We start from the raw sequence: 4,220 nt of genomic DNA on the forward strand, positions 1-4,220 counted from the left end.
AGACGTTTTTAGTCCTATGTTTAGATCGTTAGGTTTTGTTAAGACGGCCGGAGTTGATGCCATGGGTACTGCCGGTGGTTTATCGATTGGTTGGAAAAAGGAAGTTCGGATAAGTCTTGTGGAGTTGTGCAGTAATTTTGTGGTTTTGTTGGTTGAAAAATATAATGGCCTTTATGGTATCTTGTTTTGTTTTATGGTGCTTCGAATATTAGTCTAAGAACTTTGGGGTTGTTTGGTTACTCATTCTAAAACACATGAATTGTAATTCATGGGATTTGCAAAATGGGGGAGTTGTTTGTTTGCCCCAAATCACATGAATTGAAGTTCCATAGGAACTCCAATTCCTCCATGATGTGGGAAGTTGCTTACCTAGGTCCCCCTAAGTAAGTGGAAATTCCTGTGGAATTCACTTCCCACATTCAAACCAAACAACTTTTTCCCATTTTGATAAGATTAGTAATCAATTCCTTGTCTTATTCCATTATACGTCATATGAATATATAGTACATACCGCGCTAGGGTTACAACTCAATACGACTCAATACGGGCCTTGGACTAGGCCATACAATATTACTCTATTCGACTCTATTACCCCCCCTCAAGTCGGAGCATAGGGATTCAATATGCCCAACTTGCTAACAAGAGACATAAACTGGGAAATACCAAGAGCTTTAGTGAGAACGTCAGCTAATTGAACCTTGGTAGAGACATAGGAGGGGGCAAGGAGACCGGACTGGATGGCATCACGTACATAATGACAATCTATCTCAATATGTTTGGTACGTTCATGGAACACCGGATTTTGAGCAATGTGCAATGCAGACTTACTATCACTAAAAACTGAGACTGGAGATGGATGAGAGACACCCAAATCAGATAGAAATCCTTTAAGCCACGTTATTTCGCATGTCAAAGCCCGTAGAGCTCGATATTCTGCCTCGGCTGACGACAAGGAAACGGTGGGTTGCTTCTTAGTTTTCCAAGAGACCGGGGACGAACCCAAAAAAACGAACCAACCCGTGACAGAGCGGCGAGAAAGTGGACACTTTGCCCAATCGGAATCGCACCAACCCGTGAGCTGAAGGTCGGATGCAATGGGAAGTAAAATCCCCTGTCCGGGCGTACCTTTCAGGTAGCGGAGTACACGGAGTGCAGCTTGCCAATGATCTTGTTGTGGTGCACTCATAAATTGCGATAGCACATGAACAACGTAAGAAATATCGGGCCTTGTGACGGCAAGATAAACAAGCCGCCCAACGAGGCGCCTATATGGTTCCGGATTACCAAGGGGAGGGCTGTTCGAATTCCCCAGCTGATGATGCTGCTCCATAGGCGTGGATGCCGGCTTACAACCAAGAAGACCCGCCTCTGAGATAATATCTAAAGCATACTTTCGCTGACAGAGAAAAATGTCGGTCGAATTACGAGCCACTTCGAGGCCTAAAAAATACTTGAGCTCACCCAAGTCCTTCATATGGAAACATTTATGGAGATATGCCTTAAATTCATCAAGAGCGGGTAGATCATTGCCGGATATAATAAGGTCATCCACATACACCAATACATTCAAATGAACGGACTCGCGAACATAGGTGAACAGCGAATAATCATAATAGCTGTGATTAAAACCATACCGTTTAAGGGCGTGTCCGAGCTTTGCAAACCAGCACCGAGGAGCTTGCTTGAGCCCATAAAGAGATTTCTTCAAGCGACATACTTGCCCCGGGGTTGAGGACTTGAACCCGGGTGGTAATTTCATGTACACTTCCTCTTCCAAATCACCATGAAGGAAGGCATTATGAACATCCATCTGATGCAAGTGCCATTTCTTTGCCGAGGCCACAGACAAGAAGGTACGGACTGTCGTCATTTTAGCTACAGGAGCAAAAGTCTCATCGTAATCCACCCCCTCGGTTTGGTGGTTCCCAAATACGACGAGACGGGCTTTTAATCGCTCAATGGAGGAATCAGATTTGTACTTAATTTTATACAGCCACTTACTACCGAGAGCTTTCTTACCCGGAGGGAGGTCGGCCATTTCCCACGTATCATTGGCAACAAGGGCTTGCATCTCAGCTTGCATAGCGTCTCGCCATCCCGTATGCTTTGCGGCCTCATTGAAAGATCGAGGCTCGGTGTGACTGAGTAGCGCTGCCATATAGGAACGATGTGGGGGCAAAAATTTGTGAGAAGATAAATAATTCACTAGAGGATAAGAGGTACCTGAAGGAGACGATGGAACATGGACATTCGAGGCACGAGATGGATTGTCATCATCGGAGAACTCGGTCACATAATCTTGAAGAGACCTGTTAGGAATGCGCACACGCTGGCCACGGCCCATTTCAGCGGCAGGGGTGGCTGCAGGTGTGTCGTTGGGACGGTCAGACAAAGCGGACGATGGTGAAGGCTGCTCGGTTGTTTCGGGTAATGGCTCTTCTGGGATTTGCTCATCATTAGGAGGAAGAGTAACCTCATCCCATACAATACACGGCTCAATGGGTGTGTGTGAAGTATTGGGTTCCTGGTTATAACCAATTTCACATGTAGGTTGTAGAAAGGGAAATTGTGTTTCGTAAAACTTTACATCTCGGGACACAAAAAATTCTCTCCTTTCAAGATCGTATAAATACCACCCTTTTTGGCCTGCAGGATATCCCATAAAGGCACATTTTCTACTCCGACTGGCAAATTTGTCTCCCTTGGAGCGTTGATTATGGGCAAAACACAGAGACCCAAAAACCTTTAAGATATCAAAATTGGGAGGTTTATTAAATAGGACTTCATAGGGTGTTAACCCGTCTAATAGCCGAGAGGGTGTGCGGTTTATGACAAATGCCGCAGCCAGAGCACACTCACCCCAAAATTGAATCGGTACCCCCGCCTGAAATCGTAAGGCTCGTGCAACATTTAATATATGTTGGTGCTTGCGCTCAACGCGCCCGTTCTGTTGAGGGGTACCCACACACGAGGATTGAAACAAAATTCCATTGGTAGCGAAATATGGCTTTAATGGGTGAAATTCGGTACCATTATCGCTTCTTACAATATTAATGTCAATGAAAACTGTCTTTTTATCATTGCGATGAATAATAGAAATTTATTAGGTACGTCAGTTTTCGCATTTAACAAATAAATCCATACACCCCGCGAAAAATCATCCACTAAGGTCAAAAAATATCGAGCACCCGACATGGATGGCGTGTCATAGGGGCCCCATAAATCGCAATGAACTAGCTCAAAAGCACGGGCACTTCTATTATTGCTTAAAGGAAAACTACTACGAATATGTTTAGCACGGTGACAAACCTCACACGGCTTTGACAAAGTTTGTTTGCTAGTACGTAAGAAAGGAAGCAATTTAACAACATTCTCCGATGGATGACCCAACCTCGTGTGCCATAAGCCCAAAGATGAGTCAGCTGTGACCTTGTTCAATTTTTCATCGCCAGTCCGCAAGTAATATAGTCCATCGTGCCTCTCACCCATGCCAATCATCGCCTTCGTACCCCGGTCCTGTATGATACAAGTGGTAGCATTAGTAAGGAACTCGCAATTTAAAGCGTCACATAATTGGGATGCCGAAATTAAATTGCAATGCAATTGAGGAACAAATAAAACGGAGTCCAGGCAGAGGTTGCGAGAGAGCACAACACGACCCAATTTCGAGGCTAACACGGTTGACCCATCAGGTAAACCCACGATTTTAGGAGTGATATTTTGCACATTAGTTAATAACGCAAAATTACCCGTTACATGATAAGAGCAACCCGTATCAAGTAACCACTTACCAGAATGAGTGTGAGTAGGAGTACCGTATACAGTGACACGTGAAGCGGAAGCAGTTGGTGGAGACTCACTGGTAGCAGGTGCACTGTTTACATTATTAGCAGCAGCCGAGGTGCTTGTTCCATCACCCCTGCCAGTACCTTCATCCCGAGGTCGATAGGAGCCACTCCTCCCTCCGCCACGACCAGCCTTATTACCACGCGAACCTGGAGGTTTTATTCCCTTCAATTCATACCACCATTCGGGAATTTCGTCGAGTAGGTCGAAACACATGCTTTTGTCGTGCCCTTTTCGAGTACAATTTTGACAACGAAGTTGTTGTCGCTCAGTCCGAGTCATTTGAGAAGGATCTTTAGGCGACTGACGGGAGTCGAGCCGCGGTTTTACATTAAAAGTAGAAACATCAGTGGATGCTTCATTCGTGCGATCAA

Source organism: Silene latifolia, chromosome 2 (assembly GCF_048544455.1).
Source record: "Silene latifolia isolate original U9 population chromosome 2, ASM4854445v1, whole genome shotgun sequence".
In the NCBI taxonomy this organism is placed as follows: domain Eukaryota; kingdom Viridiplantae; phylum Streptophyta; class Magnoliopsida; order Caryophyllales; family Caryophyllaceae; genus Silene; species Silene latifolia.